Below are 16,162 nucleotides of genomic sequence, written 5' to 3' on the forward strand. Positions count from 1 at the left end.
TGGAGATAATTACATTCCTACCACCGCCACCCTTCTCTTTTTTCAAAAAAACAAACAAAGGGCAGACACGTCATTATGCAATGTAAAACCTGGATTACAGTTTATATAATCTGGCCTCCAAACATGTCCACCTAGATTATTTTTATAAACCAGATTATATAATCTATCTTCATAATCCAGATTATCATAATCTATTATCATAAACATGTTAATGGATTAACAGAACGGGGCTTACACTCCTGTGGCACCACCTTTTTTTTTTTTTTAGCTCTCATGCTGCTGAGCTACTACCTCAAGGGTTTTTTTTCTCATGCTTGTGAGCTACCTAATAAGGCCCTGTTTGAAACCACCCAGATTATATAATCCGGTTTTTATAATCTATTATGTCTTCAAACAGGACAGCTTATGGTGTAGATCATAAAAACTAGATGGTTAGATTATTAAAAACTCATAATCTACTCTATATCAGCTAAAATCAGATTATGGATTGCTAATGACCCATTACCCTTATAAAGTTGGAGATAATTACATTCCTACCACCGCCACCCTTCTCTTTTTTCAAAAAAACAAACAAAGGGCAGACAGGTCATTATGCAATGTAAAACCTGGATTACAGTTTATATAATCTGGCCTCCAAACATGTCCACCTAGATTATTTTTATAAACCAGATTATATAATCTATCTTCATAATCCAGATTATCATAATCTATTATCATAAACATGTTAATGGATTAACAGAACGGGGCTTACACTCCTGTGGCACCACCTTTTTTTTGTAGCTCTCATGCTGCTGAGCTACTACCTCAAGGGTTTTTTTTCTCATGCTTGTGAGCTACCTACTAAGGCCCTGTTTGAAACCACCCAGATTATATAATCCGGTTTTTATAATCTATTATGTCTTCAAACAGGACAGCTTATGGTGTAGATCATAAAAACTAGATGGCTAGATTATTAAAAACTCATAATCTACTCTATATCAGCTAAAATCAGATTATGGATTGCTAATGACCCATTACCCTTATAAAGTTGGAGATAATTACATTCCTACCACCGCCACCCTTCTCTTTTTTCAAAAAAACAAACAAAGGGCAGACACGTCATTATGCAATGTAAAACCTGGATTACAGTTTATATAATCTGGCCTCCAAACATGTCCACCTAGATTATTTTTATAAACCAGATTATATAATCTATCTTCATAATCCAGATTATCATAATCTATTATCATAAACATGTTAATGGATTAACAGAACGGGGCTTACACTCCTGTGGCACCACCTTTTTTTTTGTAGCTCTCATGCTGCTGAGCTACTACCTCAAGGGTTTTTTCTCTCATGCTTGTGAGCTACCTACTAAGGCCCTGTTTGAAACCACCCAGATTATATAATCCGGTTTTTATAATCTATTATGTCTTCAAACAGGACAGCTTATGGTGTAGATCATAAAAACTAGATGGCTAGATTATTAAAAACTCATAATCTACTCTATATCAGCTAAAATCAGATTATGGATTGCTAATGACCCATTACCCTTATAAAGTTGGAGATAATTACATTCCTACCACCGCCACCCTTCTCTTTTTTCAAAAAAACAAACAAAGGGCAGACAGGTCATTATGCAATGTAAAACCTGGATTACAGTTTATATAATCTGGCCTCCAAACATGTCCACCTAGATTATTTTTATAAACCAGATTATATAATCTATCTTCATAATCCAGATTATCATAATCTATTATCATAAACATGTTAATGGATTAACAGAACGGGGCTTACACTCCTGTGGCACCACCTTTTTTTTTGTAGCTCTCATGCTGCTGAGCTACTACCTCAAGGGTTTTTTTTCTCATGCTTGTGAGCTACCTACTAAGGCCCTGTTTGAAACCACCCAGATTATATAATCCGGTTTTTATAATCTATTATGTCTTCAAACAGGACAGCTTATGGTGTAGATCATAAAAACTAGATGGCTAGATTATTAAAAACTCATAATCTACTCTATATCAGCTAAAATCAGATTATGGATTGCTAATGACCCATTACCCTTATAAAGTTGGAGATAATTACATTCCTACCACCGCCACCCTTCTCTTTTTTCAAAAAAACAAACAAAGGGCAGACACGTCATTATGCAATGTAAAACCTGGATTACAGTTTATATAATCTGGCCTCCAAACATGTCCACCTAGATTATTTTTATAAACCAGATTATATAATCTATCTTCATAATCCAGATTATCATAATCTATTATCATAAACATGTTAATGGATTAACAGAACGGGGCTTACACTCCTGTGGCACCACCTTTTTTTTTGTAGCTCTCATGCTGCTGAGCTACTACCTCAAGGGTTTTTTCTCTCATGCTTGTGAGCTACCTACTAAGGCCCTGTTTGAAACCACCCAGATTATATAATCCGGTTTTTATAATCTATTATGTCTTCAAACAGGACAGCTTATGGTGTAGATCATAAAAACTAGATGGCTAGATTATTAAAAACTCATAATCTACTCTATATCAGCTAAAATCAGATTATGGATTGCTAATGACCCATTACCCTTATAAAGTTGGAGATAATTACATTCCTACCACCGCCACCCTTCTCTTTTTTCAAAAAAACAAACAAAGGGCAGACAGGTCATTATGCAATGTAAAACCTGGATTACAGTTTATATAATCTGGCCTCCAAACATGTCCACCTAGATTATTTTTATAAACCAGATTATATAATCTATCTTCATAATCCAGATTATCATAATCTATTATCATAAACATGTTAATGGATTAACACAACGGGGCTTACACTCCTGTGGCACCACCTTTTTTTTTGTAGCTCTCATGCTGCTGAGCTACTACCTCAAGGGTTTTTTCTCTCATGCTTGTGAGCTACCTACTAAGGCCCTGTTTGAAACCACCCAGATTATATAATCCGGTTTTTATAATCTATTATGTCTTCAAACAGGACAGCTTATGGTGTAGATCATAAAAACTAGATGGCTAGATTATTAAAAACTCATAATCTACTCTATATCAGCTAAAATCAGATTATGGATTGCTAATGACCCATTACCCTTATAAAGTTGGAGATAATTACATTCCTACCACCGCCACCCTTCTCTTTTTTCAAAAAAACAAACAAAGGGCAGACACGTCATTATGCAATGTAAAACCTGGATTACAGTTTATATAATCTGGCCTCCAAACATGTCCACCTAGATTATTTTTATAAACCAGATTATATAATCTATCTTCATAATCCAGATTATCATAATCTATTATCATAAACATGTTAATGGATTAACAGAACGGGGCTTACACTCCTGTGGCACCACCTTTTTTTTTGTAGCTCTCATGCTGCTGAGCTACTACCTCAAGGGTTTTTTTTCTCATGCTTGTGAGCTACCTACTAAGGCCCTGTTTGAAACCACCCAGATTATATAATCCGGTTTTTATAATCTATTATGTCTTCAAACAGGACAGCTTATGGTGTAGATCATAAAAACTAGATGGCTAGATTATTAAAAACTCATAATCTACTCTATATCAGCTAAAATCAGATTATGGATTGCTAATGACCCATTACCCTTATAAAGTTGGAGATAATTACATTCCTACCACCGCCACCCTTCTCTTTTTTCAAAAAACAAACAAAGGGCAGACAGGTCATTATGCAATGTAAAACCTGGATTACAGTTTATATAATCTGGCCTCCAAACATGTCCACCTAGATTATTTTTATAAACCAGATTATATAATCTATCTTCATAATCCAGATTATCATAATCTATTATCATAAACATGTTAATGGATTAACAGAACGGGGCTTACACTCCTGTGGCACCACCTTTTTTTTGTAGCTCTCATGCTGCTGAGCTACTACCTCAAGGTTTTTTTTTCTCATGCTTGTGAGCTACCTACTAAGGCCCTGTTTGAAACCACCCAGATTATATAATCCGGTTTTTATAATCTATTATGTCTTCAAACAGGACAGCTTATGGTGTAGATCATAAAAACTAGATGGCTAGATTATTAAAAACTCATAATCTACTCTATATCAGCTAAAATCAGATTATGGATTGCTAATGACCCATTACCCTTATAAAGTTGGAGATAATTACATTCCTACCACCGCCACCCTTCTCTTTTTTCAAAAAAACAAACAAAGGGCAGACACGTCATTATGCAATGTAAAACCTGGATTACAGTTTATATAATCTGGCCTCCAAACATGTCCACCTAGATTATTTTTATAAACCAGATTATATAATCTATCTTCATAATCCAGATTATGATAATCTATTATCATAAACATGTTAATGGATTAACAGAACGGGGCTTACACTCCTGTGGCACCACCTTTTTTTTTGTAGCTCTCATGCTGCTGAGCTACTACCTCAAGGGTTTTTTTTCTCATGCTTGTGAGCTACCTACTAAGGCCCTGTTTGAAACCACCCAGATTATATAATCCGGTTTTTATAATCTATTATGTCTTCAAACAGGACAGCTTATGGTGTAGATCATAAAAACTAGATGGCTAGATTATTAAAAACTCATAATCTACTCTATATCAGCTAAAATCAGATTATGGATTGCTAATGACCCATTACCCTTATAAAGTTGGAGATAATTACATTCCTACCACCGCCACCCTTCTCTTTTTTCAAAAAACAAACAAAGGGCAGACAGGTCATTATGCAATGTAAAACCTGGATTACAGTTTATATAATCTGGCCTCCAAACATGTCCACCTAGATTATTTTTATAAACCAGATTATATAATCTATCTTCATAATCCAGATTATCATAATCTATTATCATAAACATGTTAATGGATTAACAGAACGGGGCTTACACTCCTGTGGCACCACCTTTTTTTTTGTAGCTCTCATGCTGCTGAGCTACTACCTCAAGGGTTTTTTTTCTCATGCTTGTGAGCTACCTACTAAGGCCCTGTTTGAAACCACCCAGATTATATAATCCGGTTTTTATAATCTATTATGTCTTCAAACAGGACAGCTTATGGTGTAGATCATAAAAACTAGATGGCTAGATTATTAAAAACTCATAATCTACTCTATATCAGCTAAAATCAGATTATGGATTGCTAATGACCCATTACCCTTATAAAGTTGGAGATAATTACATTCCTACCACCGCCACCCTTCTCTTTTTTCAAAAAAACAAACAAAGGGCAGACAGGTCATTATGCAATGTAAAACCTGGATTACAGTTTATATAATCTGGCCTCCAAACATGTCCACCTAGATTATTTTTATAAACCAGATTATATAATCTATCTTCATAATCCAGATTATCATAATCTATTATCATAAACATGTTAATGGATTAACAGAACGGGGCTTACACTCCTGTGGCACCACCTTTTTTTTTGTAGCTCTCATGCTGCTGAGCTACTACCTCAAGGGTTTTTTTTCTCATGCTTGTGAGCTACCTACTAAGGCCCTGTTTGAAACCACCCAGATTATATAATCCGGTTTTTATAATCTATTATGTCTTCAAACAGGACAGCTTATGGTGTAGATCATAAAAACTAGATGGCTAGATTATTAAAAACTCATAATCTACTCTATATCAGCTAAAATCAGATTATGGATTGCTAATGACCCATTACCCTTATAAAGTTGGAGATAATTACATTCCTACCACCGCCACCCTTCTCTTTTTTCAAAAAAACAAACAAAGGGCAGACACGTCATTATGCAATGTAAAACCTGGATTACAGTTTATATAATCTGGCCTCCAAACATGTCCACCTAGATTATTTTTATAAACCAGATTATATAATCTATCTTCATAATCCAGATTATCATAATCTATTATCATAAACATGTTAATGGATTAACAGAACGGGGCTTACACTCCTGTGGCACCACCTTTTTTTTTGTAGCTCTCATGCTGCTGAGCTACTACCTCAAGGGTTTTTTTTCTCATGCTTGTGAGCTACCTACTAAGGCCCTGTTTGAAACCACCCAGATTATATAATCCGGTTTTTATAATCTATTATGTCTTCAAACAGGACAGCTTATGGTGTAGATCATAAAAACTAGATGGCTAGATTATTAAAAACTCATAATCTACTCTATATCAGCTAAAATCAGATTATGGATTGCTAATGACCCATTACCCTTATAAAGTTGGAGATAATTACATTCCTACCACTGCCACCCTTCTCTTTTTTCAAAAAAACAAACAAAGGGCAGACAGGTCATTATGCAATGTAAAACCTGGATTACAGTTTATATAATCTGGCCTCCAAACATGTCCACCTAGATTATTTTTATAAACCAGATTATATAATCTATCTTCATAATCCAGATTATCATAATCTATTATGGTTCCAAACAGGGCCTAACTCAAGTGTTGCCTTGTTTCCGTGGTGGATGTTACCATGCAGATGTCGACTTGGCGGCAGCACGTGCCAATAGTGGCATAAAACACACTATAAATAACAGTAACAAATTATAGTTAGAGAAACCGTCACTATCGTATTGGTGAGGTCGCAGAACTTAAAACCGAGCCAGGGTGTGCGATGTTGTCATCTTCTGGGACGCTATAATTGTGGATACCTCAGTCTTTCTCTATGATGGGAACCCACAATTGTCACCCTCACACCGTCTACCGTGTTGGTTGATACTTTCATTTTGCATCCCAGATTTTGTTATTGTTATTTATAGTGTTTTTATGCATTTTATCATTTGGTGAAGTAGTTCTAATGCATTTTCTTTCATAATATGCAAGGTTTACATCAAGTGGGAGAATACCGGCGGATGGAATTCTGGACATGAAAAAGTTACGTTAGAGATACATATTCTGCACATCTTCAATTCAGCTGAAAATTTATGGAAGTTTATTTTATATCAAATAAAGAATACTGTAATGAAGAAGTGCCAGAGGGGGGTCACCAGGCGGCCACTAGACACGAGGAAGCGCTAGGTACCCCTGGCGCGGCCTCATGTCTAGTGGATCACCTAGCCCACCTCTAGCACCCACTTCTGGTATATGTATTCTCCTTCGACCTAAAAAATGAAGGAGAGGACTTTCGGACGAAGCGTCACCGTCTCGAGACGGAACCTGGGCAGGAGCACTTTTGCCCTTCGACGGAGCGATCCCGCCAGAGGAACTACCCTCCCGGAGGGGGAAATAGAGGCCATCGTCATCACCAACAACCCTCTCATCTTGGGGATGTCAATCTTCACCAACACCATCTCCTCTTAAAATCCTAGTACATCTCTTGTACTCAATCTTATACCGGAACCTCGGATTGATACCCAGGGTGTTGCTAGTAGTGTTGATTACATCTTGTAGTTGATGCTTTATAATTTATTTGGTGGAAGATCATATGTTCAGATCCATTATGCTATTTAATACCTCTCTAATCATGAACATGTTTATCACTTGTGAGTAGTTACTTTTGTTCTTGAGGTCACGGGAGAAATCATGTTGCATGTAGTTATGTGAAGTTGATATTCGTTCGATTTTTTGTTGATGTGAATGTTGTGATTCCCTTAGTGGTGTTATGTGAACGTCGACTATATAACACTTCACCATATTTTTGGCCTAAGGGAATGCATTGTAGAGTATTAATTAGAGGGTGGGTTGCGCGAGTGATAGAAACATAAACCCCAGTCTATGCACTACTTCGTAAGGGGCAGATTTGGGTCCCTATGTGTCGTGGTTCTGTCACGACATATGTCCTCATGCAAGGACTTAGGTGTGAGGCCATCGCAACCATGGCGGCTTGAGAGGGGTTGGTCGGAATCGAGAGACGCGAGTTTACCCAGGTTCGGCCCCTCCGATGGAGGTATAAGCCTACGTCCTGCTTGTGTTTTATTGATGAAGATGATGATCTCGATTACAAGGGTGCAGACTCGCTACCTCTAATCAAGTGGGTGTCTAATCTGTCTATCTCATGATTTGTCTAGTCTAGACCTAAGTTGTGAATCTTGTCTTCACTTGTCCCTCTTGGGGCGCCTTACCCCTCCTTATATAGGTGGAAGGGGTAGGTTTACATGTAGAATCTTAGTAGGAGTAGGAATAGGACTATTCTCTCTTGAATCCTAATCCGGGTCTTGTTTCTTTTGTGAGGGAGTCTCTCCTCTTCTTGGGCCTTCTCTTGTGAGCCGGACCTCCTGGCCTCTCTATGAGCCACCTTATGCGAGGGTGTACGCCGGGCCTTGGCCTTCGTCATTTATCTAAGTCGTCTGTGGGGTCAAGTATGAGTCGCCCGCCAGGTCACTACTGAGTCGCCGGTGAGTTGCCAAGTCCTTGGCGGGTCATACTTCAAGCCGGGTTACACTGCGGGGTATAGCCCGGACATTAGCCCCCAGGTTAGCATGAATTTATTCATGGTAAGCTCCTGAAATAAGAATAATAAATATGTTAAGGGACCGGCTTGCTCCTGTGGCCGGCTTGATTTACTGAAGTAGCTCCTTAAAAATCCGAGTTTCTTCTGCATATTAATGAGCCATCTTCACATTCATTTTGTAGGTACGTGTCCTTTGCAATAAAATATATATTCCATTGAGTCGGTCTCCAATGCTTTGTCTTGATACAAATTTGGGAAATAAGAAATCCACATAATGTTGAACCGGCTTCTCTTGCTTTGGCGGGTTATGATTGATAATGGCGGGTCATGATTGTTGGTAACGCCCCCTCAAACAACTGAACTCCAATTGACTTGATCAAACTATTGGGGATAAAGAAATCCATGTAATGCTGAACCGGTCTTTCAATGCTTCAACTAGATAAAAATATGTTGAGCCGGTCTTTCTCATAATTGACATCTTGAAAGTGCTCTTCAATTTTTTGATATATCCATATTACCTGTAGCCCCCAAGCTCCAAGTTTAGCAGCTCATGATGACTTGGAGATTTTCAATAATATCTTTGACCATGTTGCCCCCAAGTGCCAGGTTGTCTTGCCTGCAGCAGCCTGGGACTTGTAATCATCTTATACTGATAAAGCTCCAGCTGGTGTAGCCTCCAAGGGCCGGCTCATGAGTGTGTGATGGGCCAGGTCTTAAATTTGGACCTCATGATCTGTGAAACAACTGACTGTTGTAGCCCCCAAATGTCGGGTTGTCTTGCCCGCAGCAACCTGAGACTTTAGAAATTATGATCTGAATAGTGTAGTCCCCAAGTGACGGGTCGATTGCTTGCGGCGACTTGGGAGTTCCACGTTCTTCTTTTTTGAAAATAAAACATCATATGATGTAGCCCCCAAGGGTTGGGTCATTATGCAATAATGAGCAGGGACTTTGTAAATCTGATGATGTAATCTTGAGCAGCAATGTATAGCCCCCAAGGGCCGGGTCATTATAAAAATGATGAACTGATTCTTCCTTGATTCCATACTTGAATAAAAAGCGACCTGTAGCCCTCCAGGGCCGGCTTATCTCCTTGAGGTAGTCGGGTCTGTTGATGATGTGATGATTTGAAAGAACGGTTTGCATTAGCCCCCAAGTGTCATGGTGCATGTTTGCAGCGACATGGGACTTTCATACTTTGATGTAATCTTGATTTGGATAATGTAGCCCCCAAGTGCCGGGTTGTGTGCCTGCAGCGACTCAGGACTATTCCTTCCATTGTAGAATAAAATCATATCCACTCTATGAGCTGATGATGCCTTTGTGATAAAAGAAATCCTTGACCGTGGTTTGCAATGTAACCCGGCAAATATATCCTTGAGAAATCCATATGTTTGAGAAATCCATAAGTGTTGTAGTTTACTACAGAACACAAGTTGAAGAAATCCAAGGGCCGGTCAATTAGATGACTCGGCATTATATGTGATAGGGCAGCTCTTCGAGAATAGTCAATTCTTCCAAGCTGGCTTAAAAACCCCAATCATTTAACACTGATTATGATGAACCATGATGAAAATCCAGTCAAATTGGCTATTCAAAGATTTATTTGCACCTACAAGAATTTATGCTTTGACCCGGTTTGAAGACTAGCATGATATGTATGCATGATGCAATGCAAGATGATGCATGTATGTGACAAAATAGTACTGATTTATGAGACTTGAATCTTACTTCAATGAAACTAGCTTGATAGCCACTGGTTTATCCTAGCTCTCTGTAAGCCGGCACTCACGACCAATCGATGTTTTAACCTGAAAGTCAGGGCCAAATGGATGACTTATCGAGAGTACACGGGGTTCGGAGTAGCATCATGCAGACAGTCAGGTTTAACCAAGTTTCAAAGAAGGTGACTTAATAGCCCATGGAATATCCTCGCTTTCTGTAAGCCGACAGTCACGATCAATCGATGTTTTAACCTGGATAGTTCAGGATCCAACTGGATTGACATATCGAGAGTACACGGGGTTCGGAGTAGCATCATGCAGACAGGCAGGTTTGACCAAGAAGGCGATTTATTGGCAAATGGAGTATCCTCGCTCTCTGTAAGCCGGCACTCACGACCAATTGATGTTTAACCTGGATAAGTTTAGGGTCCAACTGGATTGACTTATCATGAAACGGAGTACACAGGGTTTGGAGTAGCATCATGCAGACTCGCAGGTTTAACCATGAATTCTTGCCATTAAGCCGGGCACCCATGTTTGAACTGCGCATCGTGGCGAATCGTCCTTTTGGGCGACTTTAAAATACCTGCCAATGAAGCAGGGCACCCATGTTTGAACGGAGCATCGTGGCGACTCGTCCTCTTGAGCGACTTTAAAATGCCTGCCAATGAAGCAAGGCACCCATGTTTGAACGACGCATCGTGGCGACTCGCCCTCTTGGGCGACTTTAAAATGCCTGTCAATGAACCAGGGCACCCATGTTTGAACGGCGCATCGTGGCGACTCGTCCTCTTGGGCGACTTTAAAATGCCCGCCAATGAGGCAATAGCCTTCGGGGTCGGGTTATCTTGCCTGCAATGACCCGGTGTTCTTGAATTATTCAGCCTGGTTGGATCTGGCGAGCCATGTCTGTGTAGCCCCCCAATCTTAAGTCGACTCAAGGAGGCGGCTTGAAAGTCTTCATACTTGACTGTGGCATAAGCCGGTAGAGAAAGATGTTGGTACCCTCTCCATCTCCGAGATATAAAGCCACTTTTTGTGATGAAGAATTCCCCTGCATAAAAATATTGTAGCCCAAAGTAATTGTTCTTGGACAAATAACAAGTACTAAAAAGTATATAAAACGAATAGCACCTGATGTGTTGATGTAGATGTGGAAGTCGGCCGCGGTGTTTGAAACCAGCTTGTTAGCACAACTGAGAGAATAGTTTGTGGCGTTGTAAGCTGTCTTGGTTGCGCGGACGTGAGAGTTGACCGCGTCATTGTAAGTCGTCTTGGTCGCGCGGATGTGACAGTTGGCCGCATCATTTGTAAATAGGCGCAGGCGACGAGTTGTCTGTCAATTGTAAACCGGTATGGACGGCGATTTGGATGTGAGGCCATCGCTACCATGTGGCATATGTCCTCGTGCAAGGACTTAGATGGCGACGTTTTGTCATGGCATATGTCCTCGTGCAAGGACTTAGATGTGAGGCCATCGCTACCATGTGGCGGCTTGAGAGGGGTTGGTCGGAATCGAGAGACGCGAGTTTACCCAGGTTCGGCCCCTCCGATGGAGGTAAAAGCCTACGTCCTACTTGTGTTTCATTGATGAAGATGATGATCTCGATTACAAGGGTGCAGACTCGTCACCTCTAATCTCGTGAGTGTCTAATCTGTCTATCTCATGATTTGTCTTGTCTAGACCTAAGTTGTGAATCTTGTCTTCATTTGTCCCTCTTGGGTCGCCTTACCCCTCCTTATATAGGTGGAAGGGATAGGTTTACATGTAGAGTCCTACTAGGAGTAGGAATATGACTAGTTTCTCTTGAATCCTAATCCGAGTCTTGTTTCCTTTATGAGGGAGTCTCTCCTCTTCTTGGGCCTTCTCTTGTGAGCGGGCCCTCCTGGTCTCTTTATGAGCCACCTTATGCCAGGGTGTACGCCGGGTCTTGGGTCTTCGTCATTTATCTAAGTCGTCTGTTGGGTCAAGTATGAGTCGCCCGTGAGGTCACTACTGAGTCGCCGGTGAGTTGCCAAGTCCTTGACGGGTCATACTTTAAGCCGGGTTACACTGCGGGATATATCCACGACACTATGTTTAATGATATGGTTAGAATTTATTCTTAATACTTTTCTCGTAGTTGCGGATGCTCGCGGAAGGGTTAAACATAAGCAGGAGGTTTGTTCAAGTAAGAACAACACCCAAGCACTGGTCCACTCACATATCAAATTATCAAAATATCAAACGTAAATTAACCCAACATGACCAAAGTGACTAGATGAAATTATGTGCCCTCAAGAACACTTTGCTTATTATAAGACCTTGTTTTGGCCTGTCCTTTGCCTCGAAAGGATTAAGATACCTTGTTGCACTTATTGTTATTATTGCTACTTGTCACTTGTTACAGTTACATTGCTATCAAACAATTTGTTACTGATATTTCAGTGCTTGCAGAAATTAACTTGGTGAAAACCGCTTGTCATTTCTTTTCGCTCCTCGTTGAGTTCGACACTCTTACTTATCAACAAGACTACGATTGACCCCTTATACTTGTGAATCATCATTGGTCCTTCTTGCGGTTGAAATAATAGTTTGATGGGACTCTCGAATTATTTCGTTGGAACCAGGTTCTTTCGTAGCACGGCTCCGGCAGTCAGTATTCTTTCTCACGCGAGATGTTACATGGGGAGCTACATAATTGGCAAAGCTAGAACTAGCACACGATTGTGCTGGAATCGGCTTCCAATTTTGCTGGAACAGGCCACGGCTACGACAAGAGCAAAGGACTAATGAAGATGTTGCGACTTGCAGGTTGTTTTGCTGGAACCAACGCCGTGTTTTGCTGCATGGGGGCAGACACATGAGGGACACGAGCGATGCAAACATCGAGCCAGCGAGGGGAGCCGGCGAGCCTCACTACGAGTCGTCGAGCGGCGTCATGGAGCTAGAGGCGGGAGGCCGCGAGCGGTACGACGAGCAGAGGGGGCGTCCACAAGTCAATCATTGTGGTCCATGGCACATATATGTATCCGGCAGTTGTGCGGTGACCGACCCAAATTTGGGCCGGTGAACCGGCGCCTAGTACTCGCCATTTGGTATCCCCATAAATTAAACATGATCTAGAACGAAAAGAACAATAAGGTGAAGAGCCCATGAAAACAAAACAAAAATTCTGCCCTTATATATACAAGGGCGATCCTTTCCACGGATCCGAGATCGATTGTGCCTTCCTGCCAACCAACAGTGATCCAATCTCCCACAATCCGGAATTAACAGCGATGGTCGACGACGGATGGCGGTGGGCTATTAGTCTCACTAGTAGAGCGCCCGTGCGTTGCCACGGGCTTTTGAAACAAATTAAAATGTTGATAAGAGATTCTATGCTTATGCGTGGTTTTAGAAAAATGTTGGTTCTCAACTGATTCTCGACAAACAGTATGACTTGTATGTTTTCATCTTCTCTTGTTTGAACTTGTCATTACACTTCATATATGTATTGATTTTTTATCATCAAGACACGCCTAATAATATTTTGTTCATGGGACAGTAAATTAGGAAGAGGTTGTCCAAGCCAATATCATCATGATAAATAAATTACTCTGATGTATTATATACATTGAGAAGGGGTGACACGCGTCCGAGCATATATCGTTTAATGCATGTAAACAGTGGCGGAGCTAGACAAAAATGGATGGAGGTGAAACGTAAAATATAAGGGTTTAGGGGGCCAAAAGCTAAAAAAATCTCATCTAAACCCTCACATATTTTTCTTCTTCACAAATTGGTTCAATGTTGGGGGGGCCACAGCCCCCCAGGACACTACATAGCTCCGCCGTTGCATGTAAATGATTGAGGCCAAAATAAAATTTTGATTGGAAATTGAGAATATAATGTAAAGCTATCTTACTTCATTGTGTTATTAAATGTAGATATTGCATAATTAAATGGTGGTAACAAAGTCTAGATCAGAGTTGGTGGGGGCAACAAAGAAGTTCTGCCTCTCAGTGATGTGCATTGCAAGGAACCTCCAACAAAGTCTTGATCACAATCCTTCCCCGGAGGAGCCAGCAAGTATGATAATTCTTCTAGGCGTAATATGAACATGTTAAGTGTTGTTGTTGCTCCTCGAGTGGGTTTGCCAGATTATGTCATAAATGAGTGTTTTTTCAACTGAGAAGAAGTTTTCTAGGTCTCCTCTCGATTCTGCATTCCATGAACAAAAAAAATCACAAGAGATCTCCTTGTTACTTGAAATAAGCCAAAGAAATAAACTGAAAAATATGGAGTCAAGTACATTAGAAGTTTTCGTTGTAAAATCTAGAAAAATATGTGTAGTGCAGAACCAAAGGAATCAACCAAGGTAGATGACTTGTGAAGCTTTTGGGGAGATCTCATGGGTGGACCTGGTAAGGCATTTTGAAGCCACCGATATTTTATCTTTGGCGTACTTCCTTGCTGTGATTGTCCTAACCAAATAGATATATACAATATAACCACTTAGTCTGGTATAATAAGAGCTCGAAAATTCATAAAACTACATTATATGTAGCGAAGGGAAAACCACCTAAAGGCAGACTACACATGTGTGTACTGGGTTAACTTGACTACTTGAGTGAAATGGATGGAGGAGAGAGGAGGGTATATCACTCATAGGTTGTATAGAATACCTCCAAAGCTACTCAAACAAATGCTGAATCTACATTCTCCAACATATGATGCTTCAATTAATGAAGTTTATCCCTAAAAAATAGACAAACTAACCAAAAAAACATGTTTAGATTGATCCGCATCACAACAGCAGATGACAAAGGTGAGGGAGGTGACATCGATGAGCCTGTTCTTCTCAGGCATGCATGTGGTCGTCTCAGCTCCAGCACCCTGCAACCAGCACCTCCCCTTCTTCTCCAGAACCGATTGCATGCCTCGAGTGCTCCTCCTTAGATGGATTTACTTGCCAATGATCGCATGCCTCGAGCGCTCCTCCTTGATAAATTTTGGCTAAGCTTTATAAACACCATGGGTGATAAATTTGTTTTAGTCCACACAACATGATAACAAGTGGGGCATCTTGTTCCCTGGAAGACTTCGGAATCAACAATCATGCTGACTATACATAATCTATAGTAAAAATGAAATCAACAATTAGATAGATGCACCCAACTTGAATGCCAGCATAGCTACACATGTACTCCCTCCGTTCCTAAATATAAGACATTTTAGAGGTTACACTATGAATTACATACGGATGTATGTAGTCATACTTTAGGATGTAGATTCACTCATTTTGCTCCGTATCTAGTCTATAGTGAAATCTCTTAAAGGTCTTATATTAAGGAACGGAGGGAGTAGAAATCAAGTACATAAACCCATCACATTTGATTCGAAGGTTAGTGTATCCCAAAAACAAAAATGGGACTACAAAATGAATTGCTTGGACCCCTCCACAAAAATAACCAATCAAATAAGATCCATTGCTAGCACATCAATTCTTCTGCCAAAATGCTTTTAGCCACATTAAGGTTTCAAAACTACAAGCGTAGTCATATATATGAATTGCAATTTTTCTAAGATGGAAACTACAAGCCTAGGTGAATTGGCCAAAGATGATAGCACAAAGAACGAATAACCAAACTGATAGCACAAATATGATTAACTAAGCTGATATCACAAACAAAATCAACCATTGATAGCAAAGAACAATATGATCTGCGAGTACACGAGGAAAAATATGTAAAATTAATGCTATCTATCTGACTGTCTAAGTAGTTCATATAGAGGGCAGACAAAGACAACAAGTAGGTGAAAAGAAGTCTGAAGTTGTACCATAATTCATCCAGGCAACTATGTATGATGCATTATGATGTAATTCTCTCTGAAAGAGGCTCATTATCCAATCCAAAACCTGAAATCGAAATGATACAATGTTTGACATATCAGAAAATTTGTGACAGAGGACCATCGGTTGTATTTGTTAAAAAGCATCAATAAAATAAAGCACGTATCTGATCTTGACCACATCACTGGAGGAGACCGAAACCTGAGGGGCGTCATCGGTGTAGGCTTGTGCATCTAGGCTGGCAGTTTGGTGGGGTTCGCCGTGGAAATGCTGGTATGCTCAGTACGTATTGTA

At 40.0% G+C, this 16,162-nt stretch overlaps 1 long non-coding RNA gene across 1 annotated transcript; it reads right to left on the reverse strand.

The window, feature by feature from the left end:
• Positions 1 to 14,515: 14,515 nt before the first annotated feature.
• LOC123441107 lies at positions 14,516 to 15,958 on the reverse strand. Its single transcript, XR_006630410.1, has 2 exons — positions 15,856 to 15,958; positions 14,516 to 15,107 (listed from the first exon to the last, which is right to left on the reverse strand). It is a non-coding gene; the product is annotated as an uncharacterized LOC123441107 (long non-coding RNA).
• Between the last annotated feature and the right edge of the window lie 204 nt (positions 15,959 to 16,162).

This window comes from Hordeum vulgare, chromosome 3H, assembly GCF_904849725.1.
Source record: "Hordeum vulgare subsp. vulgare chromosome 3H, MorexV3_pseudomolecules_assembly, whole genome shotgun sequence".
NCBI lineage: Eukaryota > Viridiplantae > Streptophyta > Magnoliopsida > Poales > Poaceae > Hordeum > Hordeum vulgare.